Below are 19963 nucleotides of genomic sequence, written 5' to 3'. Positions count from 1 at the left end.
TTTGGGGAAGTTCGCTCTTAGGCCTTCATAACTTTTTGTCCACATAAGCTATCCACGCCAAATTTGCGTCCTTTTTTTCCAACATCCTAGGGATTCTAATGGTACCCAGAGTTTGTGGTTTCCCCTGGAGGAGACCAAGAAATTAGCCAAAATACAGTGAAAATTTCATTTTTTTAAAAAAAAATGGAAAAAAGGGCTGCAGAAGAACGCTTGTGGTTTTTTCCCTGAAAATGGCAACAACAACGGGTTTCTGGTGCTAAAATCACCATCTTCCCACCTTTCAGGAACGGGCAGACTTGAATCAGAAAACCACATTTTTCAACACAATTTTGGCATTTTACTGGGACATATCCCATTTTTACTATTTTTGGTGCTTTCAGCCTCCTTCCAGTTAGTGACAGGAATGGGTGTGAAACCAATGCTGGATCCCGGAAAGCCAAACATTTCTGAAAAGTAGACAACATTCTGAATTCAGCAAGGGGTCATTTGTGTACATCCTACAAGGTTTTCCTACAGAAAATAACAGCTGAAATAAAAAATATTGAAATTGAGCTGAAAACAACAGCTATTTTTCTTCATGTTTTACTCTGTAACTTTTTCTTGCGATGTCAGATTTTTTAAAGCAGTATACCGTTATGTCTGCTGGACTCTTCTGGTTGCGGGGATATATAGGGCTTGTAGGTTCATCAAGAACCCTAGGTACCCAGAGCCAATAAATGAGCTGCACCCTGCAGTTGGTTTTCATTGAATACTGGTTATACAGCAATTCATTTGCTGAAATATGAAGAGTGAAAAATAGGTATCAAGAAAACCTTTGCATTTCCAAAATGGGCTCAAGATAAGGTGTTGAGGAGCAGTGGTTATTTGCACATCTCTGAATTCCGGGGTGCCCATACTAGCATGTGAATTGCAGGGCATTTCTCAAATAGACGTCTTTTTTACACATTCTCTTATATTTGGAAGGAAAAAATGTAGAGAAAGACAAGGGTCAATGGTAGTCCTTGCATGAGGGCTACTGTTAACCCTGGAGTGATTCATTCCTGATCTTTCTCTACATTCTATGTTCCCCTAAGTCTCCCGATAAAAATGGTACCTCACTTGTGTGGGTAGGCCTTACGCCCGTGACAGAAAATGCCCCAAAACACAACGTGGACACATCCCATTTTTTGACAGAAAACAGAGCTGTTTTTTGCAAAGTGCCTACCTTTAGATTTTGGCCTCTAGCTCAGCCGGCACCTAGGGAAACCTACCAAACCTGTGCATTTTTGAAAACTAGAGACCTAGGGGAATCCAAGATGGGGTGACTTGTGGGGCTCTGACCAGGTTCTTTTACCCAGAATCCTTTGCAAACCTCAAAATGTGGCTAAAGAAACACGTTTTCCTCACATTTCGGTGACAGAAAGTTCTGGAATCTGAGAGGAGCCACAAATTTTCTTCCACCCAGCGTTCCCCCAAGTCTCCCGATACAAATGATACCTCACTTGTGTGGGTAGGCCTAGCGCCCGCGACAGGAAATGCCCCAAAACACAAAGTGGACACATCCCATTTTTTGACAGAAAACAGAGCTGTTTTTTGCAAAGTGCCTACCTGTAGATTTTGGCCTCTAGCTCAGCCGGCACCTAGGGAAACCTATCAAACCTGAGCATTTTTGAAAACTAGAGACCTAGGGGAATCCAAGATGGGGTGACTTGTGGGGCTCTGACCAGGTTCTTTTACCCAGAATCCTTTGCAAACCTCAAAATGTGGCTAAAAAAACAAGTTTTCCTCACATTTCGGTGACATAAAGTTCTGGAATCTGAGAGGAGCCACAAATTTCCTTCCACCCAGCGTTCCCCCATGTCTCCCGATAAAAATTATACCTCACTTGTGTGGGTAGGCTTAGCGCCCGCGACAGGAATTGCCCCAAAACACAAAGTGGACACATCCCATTTTTTGACAGAAAACAGAGCTGTTTTTTGCAAAGTGCCTACCTGGAGATTTTGGCCTCTAGCTCAGCCGGCACCTAGGGAAACCTACCAAACCTGTGCATTTTTGAAAACTAGAGACCTAGGGGAATCCAAGATGGGGTGACTTGCGGGGCTCTGACCAGGTTCTGTTACCCAGAATCCTTTGCAAACCTCAAAATGTGGCTAAAAAAACAAGTTTTCCTCACATTTCGGTGACAGAAAGTTCTGGAATCTGAGAGGAGCCACAAATTTCCTTCCACCCAGCGTTCCCCCAAGTCTCCCGATAAAAATGATACCTCACTTGTGTGGGTAGGCCTAGCGCCTGCGACAGGAATGGATCCCACAAGGGTCAATGGTAGTCCTTGCATGAGGGCTACTGTTAACCCTGGAGTGATTCATTCCTGAAGCAGGCACTAGGCGCAGGCACACAAGCGGGGTTGTGTTTTTATCAGGACAAGTGGGGAAACAGTGGGTGGTAGGAATTTTGAGGATCCCTGCACATTCCTGTGGTTTCTGTGATAAAAAAGAAAGGAAAAATAGTGGTTTTAATCAACTTTTCACTTTTGCAGGGTATTCTGGGTAAGAAAACTTTGTTAAATCCAAACACACCATATTTACGTGGGCTGCCTTGGGTGTCTAGTTTTCAGAAATGTCTGCATTTGGTAGGATCCCCTACATGGCTGCCGAGCCCAGGACCAAATACTTAGGTGACTGTCTTAAAAAACTAGGCTGTTTTGTGGTAGGTAATTTTAATGGCTCCCTGCAGATCCCTGGACTTCTGCTCATTGGAATGCAAGGCAAATGTGGTTTTTAAGCACATTTTGTGATTTCAAGGGGATTCTGGGTGAAGGAAAACTGGTGAGAGCCACGCAAGTCCTGCACCCTTGGACTCCCCTGGTACTAGTTTGTTAAAGTTAACCCACCACTCACACTGGTTGGTTTTAGCACCTCCAGAAATTATGGTTTCAAAGCATGAATACTCATCAAAGTATCTGAATATTGAAACCAAGCCTTCTGAAGGTGGGCCATAATGCTGCGTCCAGGCACCAACCTCTTTATGGTCCATTCACACGCCATTCACGCACAACAAACAACCCTTTCATATCGCCAGCCACGGGCCCAATCCAACCAATCACTGCACTCACATTAACTCACCGCTGCCAGAAAAGGGCCCATCACATTCACACGCCACAGAACGGAATAAGTTTGACTACATTTTATCACCTGTCAAGTAACTGCCTCCTTCTTCCTTAACATTACCAAATGCATGCGTAATGAACCTTTACTAATGACTCCTGTGACAGCCACCTGAGGCTCAGGAAGACATGTTTTTCATGCGCCTTTAACGCACGCTCTGTGCTAAATCCAACTCCTTCCAGTTTGTGGATGCAAGTTGGGGATGTCCGAGTATGCCGTACAAAGCGATTCCTCGAACTGAGTGAGCATATCTACCTTTGAAACTAAGGGAGACATGCTGGGGATTTCTCATGATGTTACCTAAAGAGAAGGTCATAGGCTAACTGCCTCCTTCTTCCTTAACATTACCAAATGCATGCGTAACAAACCTTTACTAATGACTCCTGTGACAGCCACCTGAGGCTCAGGAAGACATGTTTTTCATGCACTTTTAACACACTCTCTGTGCTAAATCCAACTCCTTCCAGTTTGTGGATGCAAGTTGGGGGTGTCTGTGTATGCCGTACAAAGCGATTCCTCGAACTGAGAGAGCATATCTACCTTTGAAACTAAGGGAGACATGCTTGGGATTTCTCATGATGTTCCCTAAAGAGAAGGTCATAGGCTATGAAAAAGGGTAGTGTTTGGTACATAGGGGAGTCCATGAGAACGTAGCATATGTCCCAGCCAACATTATGTGCAGTGATGTGACTATAATGCACTTATACAGCAAACTGAACATCTACTAAGTTCTGATGGAGGATGAACATGAAAAGCAGGTCAAACACTGACCTATACAAGTCATTCTCCTTCAGTGCTGGGATGGCACCAATGGGTTTGAATCCATAGGTGTAGATGATGTACATCTGTACTACCTTTACTATCTGCCTTCTACCTGTGCAATAACCCTGTGAAGGCACTCCTACCATAAGCTTTCCTCACCCATTCATGTCTCTGTTCTCATCAGAGTCCTGGCTAATCCTGTATAATTGCCAAGTGAACCTATACTAGTTTGTGGATGCAAGTTGGGGGTTTCCAAGTATGCCGTACAAAGTGATTCCTCGAACTGAGAGAGCATATCTACAGTTGAAAGTAAGGTAGACATGATGGTGAAGAAAGGGTACTCCGTGACAATGTGGCATATGTTCTGTCCACTAGTATATGCAGTAGGGGGAATATAATGCATGTTAATTAAACAGAACACCGACCACGTTCTGACGGTGGATTTAGCTCTCAAGCAGTCCAAAAGGAAGTCCATGATGAAGTAAAATTCTGTGGCTCCTTGCCTAACGAAGCAGTGGCCCATGGACGTTCGGTATCCATGCACTGCCACTGAAAGGATTACCCAACGGCAGCTCAACCTCAGTCGATTTCCCAGAACTTTGATTTAGTATGATACAACGTAAAGCAAGTAGGGATACAGAGGCCTGGTTGTGATGGACACTGGGGACAGTAATACTCACTCTCCTGCCGCTTTCCATGCTTCGAGCACACTTTACAGCGATGACATGGACGATCCTTTTTGGGTGTTTTAGGAATGCGATCAGAAAAGTGTTGCTCCTGCAGCCTTGCCACATCCTCCAGAACATATGAGGTGGAGGCTGCTGCTGCTTCTGTAACAGCAGTGAGGCTTTCAATTACAGACAACTGGAAGTCAAGGAAAGTCATGAGTCTTCCTGTGGTTGTCTGACGGTAAACAACATACGCATTGTATGTTGCCATCTGAATCAGGTGGGTAAACAGTTTCTTGTACCAAGTGCGAGTTTTACGACACGCATTGTATGGTTGAAGAACCTGGTCGTTCTCGTCCTCTCCGCCCATGTCCTTATTGTAATCAATTATACAGATGGGCTTGTGGACTTCGGCCATCTGACCCCAAACCGTGATGGGAGAAGTGCTCTCATCATGAATTGTAGTGAGCACGTATACATCACGCCTATCTAGGAACTTGACTGCGAGCAGTTCGTTAGAACGCAATGCAGTACTCTGGGATTTCTGGAGCTTCTTGCAAACAAGCTCCTGCGGGAATCCTTTGCGGTTACAACGAACTGTACCGCAGGCCACAGTGCCAGCTTTGTAGAGCTCACTTAACAGCTCTACTCCTGTATAGAAATTGTCCACATAAAGGTTATAACCTTTGTGAAGAAGTGGCTGGACAAGTTCCCATACAATCTTACCTGTGACCCCTAACGCGGGAGGGCAACCTACAGGGTTTAGGGTAGAATCCTTACCTGTATACACTCTCAAGCTGTACACATAGCCAGAAGAGCTCTCACACAGCATGTACAGATTTATGCTATAGCGAGCTCTTTTGCTTGCAATGTACTGTCTGAAAAGCAGCAGTCCTTTGTACAGGATCAAGGACTCATCGACTGCTGTATTCTTTCCAGGAGTATAGATCTCTGAAAACCTCGCAGACAAATGTTCCACGACAGGCCGAATTTTGAACAACCTGTCATGATCTGGATGGTCCCGGGGCAATGCAGCAGAATTGTCATTGAAATGCAGCATGCGCTGCAGTAGCAAAAACCGATCTCTGCTCATGTATGGTGCGAAGATGGGAGTTACCCAAACCGTGCGAGTCGTCCAGTAGGACTGCAAGGTGGGTTTCTGCACTAACCCCATTTTGAGTGTAAGGCCCAAAAATATCTTCAACTCCGCCAGCGAAGTGGGAGTCCATTGGCGTGCCCTAGAATGGAGCCATAGAGTGCCTCCGCGCTCCCTCAGAAATTGGTCTGCACGCAAATTTGTTTGCTGCACAATTTTCTGAAGGAAGTCAACATCCAAAAATAGATAGATGTAGTCGACTGGCAAAAAGTTAGCTGTATCGACTTTACATCCAGCATCACCAGTAAAAGGTGGAATTTGGGGCTGAACTAAACAGGGGGGCTGCCAAGAGAGCACTCTCTCTGTGCTTGCGGCTGCAAGCACGTGCTCTATGGGTTCGGCTAACCCAATGTGGTCCCGCTGTCCAGAATGTGCTTGTGAAGGGACAGCACGGATGTCGTCATTGTCTCCTTCAGACTCACTGGAAGGTGTCGTCGGATGGGACTCCACCGACTGAAAAATCACTCCCAGATTCTGCCCCATTGTCCTCTCCCTCAGATGCTGTCTCAGTGTCTGCTGTCTCAGTCTCTGAGCCTACATCAGAACTGTCCTCCATAACCCGAGTTAGGGCTTGATCAGCAGTCATCCAACGAGACGCCATCTCTGCTACTGGCTAAACTGTCCCTCTAAATTACTAGCCTACGTAGAAGGCAGATAGTCACAAAATTGCTTGTGGGTATGTTTGTTGTGTACAATAGGAAATGTTGTCACCTTCCTTCGCTTCTTCTCCAATTCTGCAGATTCTCTGAAAACACTGAAAAAAACAAAAAAATTATGTATTACTTCACCTTACACACCCAGTGCAACAGTCATTTTTGGTGCTCTGCCTCCCATTACCTCCTCTTCTAATTCCCTCAGTACTACCCAGCAAAAGTGGCACTCATATCTCCATAGTCCCCCTGGCATAACATTTGTTTTAAAGCGCAGGTAACGCTTGCCTTTACTAATCCACTCAGCTAAATACATATAAGTGTATCTCCTTTGCAGCAGGACAATAAACCATCTGCGCTACTTTATGGCAACTGCCACTACAGAAAAGACATACATGCATGCATATATATATATATTTTGTGAACAAGAATCTCACCGCACTCTACGAGGTTCAAATTGGCATGTTTTATTGCAAGCAACAGCCATGTACGCGTTTCGACTCGCAAGGAGTCTTGATCACAGTAAATGAGTCCCTCTTTTCTTTCATTTTTTATAGTTGCAATAAAACATGTCAATTTGAAACTCGTGGAGTGCGGTGAGATTCTTGTTCACAATTTTTTTTCGAGGTTGCTCTCCTCCATCACCGAGCACCGGCAGTGGAGTGCGCTGTGCAACAATCTTCTAACCAATTTGTGTTGCATATATATAGAATATATATATATATGTTTAGAAACAAAGTGGTCGAAGGGTTGCTGGGCGGCGCACTCCACTGCCGGTGCCCAGTGACAGAGAAGACCAATCTCGAAATTATGTAATGCTGAATAATTTCACTGCACTCCACGAGGTACAAATAAACGTGTATTTTATTGCAAAGGAGTCTTGATCACGGTCTTCGTGGAATGCGGTGAAATTGTTCGCCATTATATATATATATATATATATATATATATATATATATATATAACTTTTATGTATATGTGTGGTTTCCCTGGGGGGCCAATTGTGGCTCCCACAAAACAACACACAAAAGAAAAACAAGCATTTACAATGCAGTGTGTCTCGCATCTGCTCGAGTTAGAGCTATTAGCGTTATAAACTCCTAACCCAACTTTTCTTGCCACATAAATTGAAAATTGAAAGTTAAACACTTTCACATAAGGGAGCCGATTCACAGCGCCACGGCCACCATGAGCATCAGGTGAAGAGATACACAAAAGGAAAAGAAGTTCGCTCACAGTTAAACGTAAAAGCAAAAGTGCAATTAGCCATGTACCAGGGGCGATGGCCAAGACGGTAACAAAACCTCCCCAAGGAGGGACAAAGGTAAACCATTTACCAATGTAATCAAAGGATTTTTGAAGGGCAAGCCCACGAACGAGTGGTAGTGATGGGCGTGAGGTGGGCATTGTTAAAAGCCCAGATACACACTAACACGTCAGAAAAGCAGCGCATGCACGCTGCAATGCTCGATCTGAAAAAAAATAATATATATATATATATATCTGTATATATATATATATATATATATAGAGAGAGAGAGAGAGAGAGAGAGAACAAGACACTCATTTTACATAACTTTTTTCTTTTTTTTTCATACATGTGTGCTTGCCCTTGGCCCCATAGATGGTCACCCTAAGGGCTGACCACCAACAATTAGATATTTTTTTTTTTATTACAATTTTTACCTGGGGGGGGGGGCGATCGGCCCCCCCCAGGGAAAACTAGATTTTGTTTTTACCCCCCAGGGGTCGGCACGTGTTCTGAGGGCCGACCCCGCCATTTTGTTTTTAATATATTTTTTTTTTTTTTTTAAATGTGGGGGGCGCGATCGCCCCCCAAAACAGTACAGATTACGAAATAATGCCCCCGGGGGGCGTCCCTTTTACAAGGGGGCTGACCCCCCCAAAGAAGATCCCTGGTGTCTAAGGGCGTTTCCTGGCCATGGATCGTAGCCGCGCTGCGATCCATGGCCAGGAAACGTGCCAGGGAGGTATTGATGGAAAGGGGAGAGCCTCCCCTTTCCATCGATGCCTCCCTGGCATCTGGGGAGGCCGTTTTGGCCTTTTTTCCCCACCGGATTAGAAGAGGACGCTTACCTGATTCTCTTCTGCTCCGGTGGGGAAAAAATGTGACGACAGCGTGCCTCGCGGCGCTCTGACGTCACAAAGGGGCGGGAGGGGGGCGGGATGGAGACGCGGAAGTTGTTCCGCATCTCCAACGGGAAAAAATAATAATAATAATCCTCCGGTGCATTTGATTTTTAACCCCCTCCCTGGTGTTGGCCACTGGTCGTGACCCGCACCAGGGAGGGAGTGTGTGTGTCGCCCAGTGGCCGACGGCCGCACTTATAGGGATATTAGATGAAGACCTAAATTTCCATTGTGTAGCAAAATCATTTTCCACACAGTAATGGGGTAGTAAGTCCAGAACCCACCAGACTGAGAGTGTGCGTCATGAATATGGTGCCAGGAAACCAGGGTCTGCCTCCTAATCAACAGGGCAGGTACATGTAATATGAGACAGGGAGCCACAAGCCACCCAGACCAAGAGAGTGCATCCTGCTCTGTGGAGTGAAAGTGCACTGAATATTGAGTCCAGGTCCGCTTCCTCCTTACTGGGCAATTACATACAGTCTGGGACTGAACTCACCAGATCAACAGAGTATGTCCCACTCTCTGGGGAGTAAGTGTACCTAATATAGTGCCAGAAAGGCAGGCCATGCATCTTTCTCAACAGGGCAGGTAGATGTAGTCTGGGACTACAAGTCCTGAGCCCGACTGACCGAGAGAGTGCCCCCCACACACACAATAGTGTCCAACATCACTAGATATTGAAAAATGTTTGAACTAGAAAGCAAATCTTAATTGAAGACAAACATTACATTTACTAGACCCATATGAAAAGATTGCTTTTCTAAAAAGCTTCTTATTGATAACTTCAAAATATGAGTCAGGAATATAAAGAAAAATCAAAAGGTTATCAGCATTAAGCTGAACCTTCACTAAAAACTCATCGGAATCCCAGTATCCCCCTGTCTGACTCAGAGGATTTAAATCAAATGCTCTATAAAAAGCACAAAAAGAGGGGAAAAGGGCTACTCTGCCATCTACTTGGTCGAAAACTTGAAGACCTTTTAAGCTGCATTTTAATGATCAGAGATGCCTCAGGATGAAAAAAGAATCATTATATTACCAGTCAGAGCCCAAACCCGTCAAGTACCACACATACAGGGAGTGCAGAATTATTAGGCAAGTTGTATTTTTGAGGATTAATTTTATTATTGAACAACAACCATGTTCTCAATGAACCCAAAAAACTCATTAATATCAAAGCTGAATATTTTTGGAAGTAGTTTTTAGTTTGTTTTTAGTTTTAGCTATGTTAGGGGGATATCTGTGTGTGCAGGTGACTATTACTGTGCATAATTATTAGGCAACTTAACAAAAAACAAATATATACCCATTTCAATTATTTATTATTACCAGTGAAACCAATATAACATCTCAACATTCACAAATATACATTTCTGACATTCAAAAACAAAACAAAAACAAATCAGTGACCAATATAGCCACCTTTCTTTGCAAGGACACTCAAAAGCCTGCCATCCATGGATTCTGTCAGTGTTTTGATCTGTTCACCATCAACATTGCGTGCAGCAGCAACCACAGCCTCCCAGACACTGTTCAGAGAGGTGTACTGTTTTCCCTCCTTGTAAATCTCACATTTGATGATGGACCACAGGTTCTCAATGGGGTTCAGATCAGGTGAACAAGGAGGCCATGTCATTAGATTTCCTTCTTTTATACCCTTTCTTGCCAGCCACGCTGTGGAGTACTTGGACGCGTGTGATGGAGCATTGTCCTGCATGAAAATCATGTTTTTCTTGAAGGATGCAGACTTCTTCCTGTACCACTGCTTGAAGAAGGTGTCTTCCAGGAACTGGCAGTAGGACTGGGAGTTGAGCTTGACTCCATCCTCAACCCGAAAAGGCCCCACAAGCTCATCTTTGATGATACCAGCCCAAACCAGTACTCCACTCCACCTTGCTGGCGTCTGAGTGGGACTGGAGCTCTCTGCCCTTTACCAATCCAGCCACGGGCCCATCCATCTGGCCCATCAAGACTCACTCTCATTTCATCAGTCCATAAAACCTTAGAAAAATCAGTCTTGAGATATTTCTTGGCCCAGTCTTGACGTTTCAGCTTGTGTGTCTTGTTCAGTGGTGGTCGTCTTTCAGCCTTTCTTACCTTGGCCATGTCTCTGAGTATTGCACACCTTGTGCTTTTGGGCACTCCAGTGATGTTGCAGCTCTGAAATATGGCCAAACTGGTGGCAAGTGGCATCGTGGCAGCTGCACGCTTGACTTTTCTCAGTTCATGGGCAGTTATTTTGCGCCTTGGTTTTTCCACACGCTTCTTGCGACCCTGTTGACTATTTTGAATGAAACGCTTGATTGTTCGATGATCACGCTTCAGAAGCTTTGCAATTCTAAGAGTGCTGCATCCCTCTGCAAGATATCTCACTATTTTTGACTTTTCTGAGCATGTCAAGTCCTTCTTTTGACCCATTTTGCCAAAGGAAAGGAAGTTGCCTAATAATTATGCACACCTGATATAGGGTGTTGATGTCATTAGACCACACCCCTTCTCATTACAGAGATGCACATCACCTAATATGCTTAATTGGTAGTAGGCTTTCGAGCCTATACAGCTTGGAGTAAGACAACATGCATAAAGAGGATGATGTGGTCAAAATACTCATTTGCCTAATAATTCTGCACTCCCTTTATATGATCCCATTGTACTAAGTCAAAGTCTTCTTTGTGTCCACTAAAAAGCCTTTAAGACGGGAGAAGGTCATTGATACATCAATACATCACAAAAGGTCAGTAATATTATATTCATGGGATCAATTTAAATGAAAACATTGTTGATTCTCATAAACAAAGGTTTTCACCACATTCTGAAGTTAAATGTGACAAGTTATTAACGTTTGCACTATCCTCATCCAGCAATTAAATTGGGTGGTAAGATAGGCACAAATCAGGATCGTTGTCTGGTTTACAAATTAATGTAATTTTGGCTGCCAGCCAAGATGTTAGAACCTGACCTTGGCTAATGAGTTCATAAATAAACGTTATGAATGGTTCAGATGCACGTCTTCTGATCTATAATTGCAATACCAATAGCAAGGATTAACTAGTCCTTCTAAATTTCATGAGATATTTGTTGCTCTTTATGACTCTTGCTGTTTCTAATTTATTGCAAATCCATATATTATTCCTCAGATTAAAAGCCTTATATGATTCCCTGCAGAGACGATATGGATTGAGTCTAAATTGGTATGAAAACATGTAGTTGTCTGTGACTATATATATTGTTTAAAATGAGCCATATGTAATAAATAAAAGTACAGGGTTCAACACTTCCCTGTTCTCTTCTAGCATAATACATTTATAACTGTTAAAGAGAGCATAACATGACTGCTCTATGTCTGGATTATAATTCTATTTGTGTTTCATTTTTGAAAATAATGTGAAATTTAAAAAAATAAATCAATATATAAAAGAGATTTATGATATGGTGAAAACTAAGGACATCATTGTGAGTTTGAAGGTCTTTAGACTGCCAAACTTGCTGTGGCGGTCGGACTGCAGCACTCCTGGTGGTCCAACTGCTAGATTTCAACCCTGGCGGTCAGATCACTAGGAGACCACTACCAGGATCATTGAGTGCGAAGGGGTGGCGGCGGTCAAAGTCTTGGCCAACCACTGCGGTGTCCATGGCAGCACCACCATGAAGATCACAACTTTGCTTTCTGCCAGCCTTTCCACAGCGGTGAAATCGCTGAGAAAGGTGGCAGAAAGCCAGTGCTGGGGGTCACAGGTGGGCTCCTGCACTACCCAGGCCCATGATATGTGCAGTTCAGGCCCTCCTTGCCATCACCCTTGGAATGCGCACTGTCTGCTATGCAGGCAGTACGCAGTCTGAGGGTGCTGGTGTGTGACATCATTGGCCTCGGCTCCCTCAAGAAAGCAGAGGCCAATGCTATTACACTGTTTCCACTGGGCTGACCGGCAGAAACATCACAGTAAGATGTTTCCGCCAGTCAACCCTGTGGAAACATTGCAATGTGACAGGGTGGTAAGGCTGCTGGTATGATAGCAGCCTCCCTTCCATGGCTTTGGCGGTCCATCATTATTAAAGCTCAGCTCAGTGGAATATGTGTTTTCTGCAAAGGGATGGCATCAGCGGTCAATTCCTTGAGTGTATGAATATACAATATTCTATGCATCAGTATTATGTCAGTGATCCTGTTTATATACCACTTAGGTGCCTCTTAAATACCCCTTCAGGAGTTGTTTGGCATTACCCAGTTTGAGATTTCCGTGTTGCCACATAGGTGACAGGCTAGCAGGGAAAGTTGTTGTACCGCATGAAATCAACTTAATTTTGGCCGTCTAAGCCCTCTGAGGATTGCAGCACTGTGTAGCTTTGAGATGGCACATTTCGAATGTCAACTTCAATAGAGTCAGACAAGAAAACATACTTAAAAAAACATTAAAAAAAAAAAATATATATGTATATTTATATTCAAAACCAAACAGCTGTATGCCGAATGTGAAACAGGCTACCGCACCACTTTGGATCCTATCTCAAAATCTTAATTTTACATAGCCAGTAACATGTTTCGGCCACAGACTCTGCCTTTCTAGGAACACAAATCAAATCAAATCAAATCATTAACATTTATAAAGCGCGCTACTCACCCGTGCGGGTCTCAAGGCGCTAGGGGAAAAGGGCGGGGGGGTTACTGCTGCTCAAAAAGCCAGGTTTTTTGGAGTCTCTGGAATGCGGAGTGGTCCTGGGTGGTCCTGAGGCTGGTGGGGAGGGAGTTCCAGGTCTTGGCTGCCAGGAAGGAGAAGGACCTCCAACCCGCAGTGGAGCGGCGGATGTGAGGGACGGCAGCGAGCGCGAGGCCCGAGGAACGGAGGAGACGGGTGGGGGCGTAGAAGCTGAGGCGACGGTTGAGGTAATCCGGTCCCTTGTTGTGGAGGGCTTTGTGTGCGTAAGTGAGAAGTCGGAACATGATCCTTTTGCTGACTGGGAGCCAATGCAGGTGTCTCAGGTGTGCGGAGATGTGGCTGATGCGGGGTACGTCGAGGATGAGGTGGGCCGAGGCGTTTTGAATACGTTGCAGCCATTTTTGGAGCTTGGCGGTGGTCCCAGCATAGAGGGTGTTGCCGTAGTCCAGGCGGCTTGTGACGAGGGCGTGGGTCACGGTTTTTCTAGTGTCAGCGGGGATCCAGCGGAAGATCTTGCGGAGCATGCAGAGGGTGAGGAAGCAGGAGGAGGACACTGCGTTGACTTGCTTGGTCATGGTGAGAAGAGGGTCCAAGATGAAGCCGAGGATGCGGGCGTGGTCTGCAGGGGTCGGTGCGGTGCCGAGGGCCGTGGGCCACCAGGAGCCATCTCAAGCGGACGGGGGGTTGCCGAGGATGAGGACTTCCGTTTTGTCAGAGTTCAGCTTTAGGCGGCTGAGCCTCATCCAATCTGCGACATCCTTCATGCCCTCTTGTAGGTTGGTCTTGGCGCTGGCGGGGTCCTTGGTGAGGGAGAGTATAAGTTGGGTGTCGTCGGCGTAGGAGGTGATGATGATGTCGTGCTTGCGTACGATGTCAGTGAGGGGGCTCATGTAGACATTGAAGAGTGTCGGGCTGAGCGATGACCCTTGAGGTACGCCGCAGATGATGTCGGTGGGGTCTGAGCGAAACGGAGGGAGGTAGACTCTTTGGGATCGGTTTGAGAGGAAGGAGGCGATCCAGTCCAGGGCCTGGCTTTGGATCCCAGTGGAGCTGAGGCGGGTGATTAGGGTGCGGTGACAGACGGTGTCGAAGGCAGCCGAGAGGTCGAGGAGGATGAGGGCGACTGTTTCACCGTTGTCCATCAGGGTTCTGATGTCGTCTGAGATGAGGGCGGTTTCAGTGCTGTGGTTGGTTCGGAATCCCGTTTGTGAAGGGTCGAGCAGGTTGTTGTCTTCTAGGAAGGTGGTCAGCTGTTTGTTGACGGTCTTCTCTATTACCTTGGCAGGGAAGGGGAGGAGCGAGATGGGGCGGAAGTTTTTCAGGTCGCTCGGGTCAGCCGTAGGTTTCTTTAGTAGTGCCTTGACTTCGGCGTGTTTCCAGCATTCGGGGAAGGTAGCAGAAGAAAAAGAGGAGTTGATGACGGCCTGGAGGTGCGGGGCGATGATGTCGTCGGCTTTATTGAAGATGAAGTGAGGGCAGGGGTACGATGGAGCGCCGGAGTGGATCGAGTTCATGGTGGTTTTGGTTTCTTCGGTGTTGATGTGGGTCCAGTCGTTGAGGGTGATGGTCGGAGGTGTGGGTTCGGTGATGCTTGGTTGGGTCTGGTGTCCGAAGCTGTCGTGGAGGTCGCTGATCTTGCGATGGAAGAAGGTGGCGAGGGAGTTGCACAGATCTTGTGAGGGCGTGACGTCGTTTGCGTTGGCGTTGGGGTTGGAGAATTCCTTGACGATGCTAAAAAGTTCTCTGCTGTTGTGGCTGTTTATGTCCAGTCTGTCGGTAAAAAAGTTCCTTTTGGCAGCGCGGATCAGGTGGTGGTGTTCGCGGGTAGCGTTCTTGAGGGCGGTCATGTTGTCAGCGGTGTGGTCCTTGCGCCAGGCCTTCTCAAGGGCGCAACAAGTTTTCTTTGATTCTTTGAGGGTGTCAGAGAACCAGAGAGGTTTTTTGGTGTTGGCCTGTCGATGCGTGCGTTTGAGGGGAGCAAGGTTGTCTGCGCAGTTGGAGATCCAGTTTGTGAGGCTGAGGGCTGCGTCGTTGGGGTCGGTGGTGAGGGTGGGTTGGTTGGCGGCGAGTGCGGAGAAGAGTTGCTCTTCGGGGATTTTGTTCCACTGTCGACGAGGGATGGGTTGAGTGCGGAGGTGGCGGGTCTCGCGTCGGAATGTGAAATGTACACAGCTGTGGTCGGTCCAGTGTAGAGCGGAGGTGTGGCTGAAGAAGACGTGTTTGCTGGCGGAGAAGATAGGGTCAAGCGTGTGTCCGGCGATGTGGGTGGCGGTGTTCACCAGTTGCTTGAGGCCGAGGTTGGCGAGGTTGTCGAGCAGGGTGGTGGTGTTGGGGTCGTTGTTTTGTTCCAGACACACAGATGCCATCTTCTCATACCATTTAAAATGAATGTAAATACCATATGAGTGAACAATATAGTAAACATAGAAGAGTCCCAGCCATTTTATTTCAATATGAGTGAGCTCTAAAATTAACTGATAATAAACATAAAAGGCCTTTTTACGAGTCTGGTGGTCCAAGGACCACCAGACTCATGGTGGCGGTCAGACCACTATTCTCCAGGTGGTCTGACCGCCACATTACGACCCTGACAGTCACACCGGCGTCCCAGCCAGGAACGTGGTTCCCTATGGACTGAAAGCAGTTGGACTCGTGATGAGCCAAAGCGGTGCAGAGGGCAGCTGAGCACGAGTACCCTTTCCACCTGCCTTTCCATGGCAGTTCACCTGCCATGAAAAGGCTGCCAGAAAGGCTGAACAAGGGGTTACGGGGGGCACTGGACTGCCCATGCCCTTGGCATGGGCAGTGCAGGGGCCTCCCTGCTCATCACCCTGGGAATAAGCACTGTCTTCTTTGCAGACAAGGCACAATCCAAGGGTGCTGTTGTTCCATGGTATTGACCTTGGCTAGGAGCTGAAACCAATGCCATAGCACTGTTCCTGGCAGGCGGACCGGTGGGACCATCGTAATATGATATTCCCACCGGGCAGCCCAGTGGGAACATCGTAATACAGCAGGGGGTGAGGCAGCCAGGTTGACGACCGCCTCATCCCTGCTTGTTTAGCGGTCGGCTATGTAAAGTTCAAGATTAATGTAGCAGCAGGAACACACCAAAATAAAGGAAACAAAATTGAAAATCAAGATTTGTTGTAGCTCTTGGTACATTGGGCATATGTTCTAAACTGCATTTCCCCTAAAAGAATACTTGACAAGTGACTCTCTGAATGTGAAGACACTCCATCAATTTAAAAGATACGTTTCTCTCTTTGTGCAGCTTGCCCAGAAAAATACACCATACAGGGGCAGTTAGAAAACTAATCAATAATAATACAATGTTGATGAAACTAAATAAAAAAAAAGAAAATATGCAGAGTAAGTTTAGTGGTAAAACAACCCTGATGGTAGTTATATCGAATTCCTTAACTTACCCTGTAACCTTTGTTTTTTTAAAGTGAATTTCTATGTTTCTTTTAATTCTATTTCCTAACTATAATGTCCCTGTAACCTTTGTTTTTTTGAGTGAACTTCTAATGTTTTTAACGTAAAGTAATTTAAATTATTATATGTTAATCCAACCACACGTCCAAAAGCTGTGCATGCCAGCGGTTGGCCACAGGGCCTGGCCTTTGGCAACCCTCCTGACTACCAACTCCATGCTGTGCACAGCCCTTTGAATGTGTGCGGTGGGAGTTGGCCGCGGTTTGTCTCTCTGGGTGTGTGAATAGGTGTGACAGGGTGTATCTGGGTGTGAGTGTGCCTGTCTGGATGTGAAAGTGGGTGCGTCAGTGTCTTAGTGGATGGGATGTGTGCGGTGTGAGTTGGCCGCGGCTTGTCTCTCTGGGTGTGTGAATAGGTGTGACAGGGTGTATCTGGGTATGAGTGTGCCTGTCTGGATGTGAAAGTGGGTGAGTCAGTGTCTTAGTGGGTCTGTGAGTGGGTGCACAAGTGTCTGTGTGGGTCGATGAGTGGATGCGTGAGTGTTTCAGTGGATCTGTGATTGGGTGCGTGAGTGTCTGAGTGGGTCTGGGTGCGTAAGGGTCTGAGTGGGAGTGGGAGTGGGAGAAAGTAATTGAAAGAGGGAGAGAGAAAGAAAGTGAGAAGGAGAGAGAAAGTTTTTTATGCTTTGTTGAATGATATACTTAGAATGAGATATTTCTGGACAAACTGAAAAGAAAAATGTGTGTGTCAATTAAAAAGAGTGAGTTCACCTTTTTCATAAAACTTAAACTTGTCATGTTGCCAATAAATTAAAGTAGGGAAAATTATCACAGACACACCGGGACTAGAACCCTCAAATTTCAGTGTGAGGTTCTGTGACCTTAACGATTATGCCACAGGTGACTCCTTACTTTTTCATTTAAGTCATTGAATGGAGAGACCATTGCAATGACTATCTATCTTTCTGCCCCATCCCATTATGGGATGGGAGAGAGAGTGACAGGACCACGAGGGAATCCTCAAGGCCCCCGCGGTCATCACTGGCGCCCCACCCTGTGGGAGTCAGCATTGCTCCCCCTAGCATATTTGCATGCAGGGAAGACAGATCAAAACTTCACTGTCTAACAGCTCCCTCTGTCAGAACCCAGAATTTGTTTGCTTTTGTTAGGTGGGGGGTTCTCAGCTCCCACCAAGCAAAAGCAAACAGCTATGTCCCGGGGGTGGGCACCCCAGGACACAGCTGAAGCTGCCCTGGGGCATGACGGTCCCTGCGCTATCTGTGGCTTCTCGAGGGGGACTTCCCCCTCCAACATCAACAGCCACGGGGAGGTGGTGGTCCCCGAGGTCTGGGTGTCTGAAAGCAGCCCTCCGCATCAAATTACTTTAATGCCCCGGGGAGATGGCGCCCTACCCACACTCATAATGTTTTTTACCCTTGGGAGGTGGTGATCCCTGTAGCTGCAGTGAGCCCAGCAACCCCCCTGCATTAAAATTAACAATGCCACCGTGACTTGGACCATCCGGGTGCGGAAGCCAACGCTTCGTTAAAAAAAAAACTTTTCTCTGGATCCATGGATCCACCGTGAATCGCATAAAAAATTAATAAAAAATGCTTTTTAGCTCTGCAGGAGTCCTTCTGGGACCCCAGATCCGCAGCTAAGGTGTCATGGTAAATCTACCCTTTTGTTTTGTTTTTTTACACTTTTTTCTGGGACTCAGCTGAAGCTGAGTCCCAACGTGGCTGCCATCACTTCCTTGTTGAAGTGTTGGCAGCCAATCAGATCGAAGAACGCGATCGGAAGGGGTCATGAATCCTTTGCATTCCTATACATACAAATTTTGATTTTTGTTAATTTCTCTAAAACTACTGAACGGATTTACACCAAATAACAAAAAGACCTCTTTCTGGACCATAAGCTACCTTTCTGCTAAATTTGATATAATTCAGTCTAGTGGTTTCGGTACTATCACTGTTCAAATATCCTATGGAAATGGGAATGGGGAAAATGTGTTTTGGGACCCCCTCTTCTTTTCTTGGCTCCTGCTTGACAGATCACACCGAAGCTTTCCAGACAGCAGCTGAAGTAAGCGTAAATATATATATATATATGACCAAATATATCGAACTACATATCATAAATAAAAAATTAAACCTAAATTAGATTTTACCATAAAAGAGCTCAACTGATAAAAACAATTCAAAATTGACTAAACCATCCAATAAAATAAAACTATAAACAACTTTAGCCAATAAAATCAACAATTTAAAAGGCACATTGATTTAAACAACTAAATACTTCAAAAACAACAAATGCTGCAAGATGAGAAAACTCTGCTGGATTCTCTCAACAAACCATTAAAGAAGAAATATAAACATCTCAACAATGGCATATTAAAACTATTTAAACTAAAACGTAACGGTTATTAAACTTAAAAATCTAAAATAGCAGATAAATATTAACACCCACCAACTTTTCTTTTATCTTTTTTACATAGACACCATAGACTTGATAAAAGAAAAATCTTTGACTTGAAAATTGATAAATTGCTGGAAGAAAATCTACCACAAACGAGCAAAAATATATAAGAAAGTAAGCATATATAAATAAACTATAAACTCACCAAAATAGCGAACACAAAGAAACCGAATGACCTCAACCGCTGCAAACTACAGACGGAATACAATTTAAAATGAAGCATGCATGTTTTTTTCAGCCAACAGAAAAGAATGCACCTGGTCCACATTAGAACAACCCCAATAGAAAATCTGCAAAACTGTGTGAAACATCTCAACAGAGCATACTTGTGAGTATACAAAATAGAAGTAGGTGCATTTTTTAACGTTAATAACAAACATGCAAAAGTTAACATGTAATATACATTTATACTATTACACTACTTTCAGATACAATGACAGGAGCTGCCAAATTTATCACTTCACAGAAAGGAAAGCAGTTGGTAAACCCCATGTCTACACCTACAGCCAAGAAAGTGCATGTTCTTAAAATATAAACTGGAAATGTACTAAATATTATTCTAATGCTCGCTATGGGAGAGCAACTACAAAAGATGATGTTGTAATTCATGTAAAAGAGCACACCCTCCCCCAAATGTGACAGGAATAAAAGTAAGAGAGATATTGTAGGATATAAGAGAGACATGCAGTAGCTCCCAGGAACCGTCAAGTAAAATCCTTCAAGATATACTACCTAGAGTCCCCGAACACATAACAGTCGAACTACCACCTATACTCACTTTAAAAGAATTAATTGCATGGATTAAAAAAGCCACAAGAGATACCCCACCTGCCCCAGAATATACTGAGACGTACACTTAC

General features: G+C 45.2%; 1 protein-coding gene across 1 annotated transcript in view; it reads left to right on the top strand.

Annotated features, from left to right (window-relative positions):
• MTNR1A (melatonin receptor 1A) overlaps positions 1-19963 on the top strand; it is a 1054503-nt gene that overhangs the window by 808224 nt on the left and 226316 nt on the right. The window lies entirely within an intron of this gene.

This window comes from Pleurodeles waltl, chromosome 1_2 (genome assembly GCF_031143425.1).
Source record: "Pleurodeles waltl isolate 20211129_DDA chromosome 1_2, aPleWal1.hap1.20221129, whole genome shotgun sequence".
Lineage (NCBI taxonomy): Eukaryota > Metazoa > Chordata > Amphibia > Caudata > Salamandridae > Pleurodeles > Pleurodeles waltl.
Note: the sequence above shows the minus strand (reverse complement) of the source record. Positions and strands in the feature narration are given on the sequence as shown.